The sequence below is a fragment of the Eimeria mitis genome, genomic scaffold (assembly GCF_000499745.2).
Source record: "Eimeria mitis Houghton genomic scaffold, Emh_scaff2543, whole genome shotgun sequence".
Taxonomy (NCBI): domain Eukaryota; phylum Apicomplexa; class Conoidasida; order Eucoccidiorida; family Eimeriidae; genus Eimeria; species Eimeria mitis.
The window spans coordinates 1-228 of record NW_013570884.1 but is presented as its reverse complement, the minus strand read 5'-3'; positions in this window follow the sequence as shown (position 1 = coordinate 228).

Genomic DNA, 228 nt, shown 5'->3' with positions numbered 1-228 from the left:
CTGGATCTGCTGCTGCTGCTGCAGCAGTTGCTGCTTCAGCAGCTGCTTCTGCAGCAGCAGCAGCAGCAGCTGCTGCTGCTGCTGCTTTAATCTCTATTGCTGCGGCAGCCGGAGCTGCTGCGGATACCGTTTCCATCATCAAGAAGCAAGGAACCCTGCTGCTGCTGCTGCTGCTGCTGCTGCTGCTGCTGCTCGTGCTGCAGCTGCTGCTGCTATTTCATGCAGCTT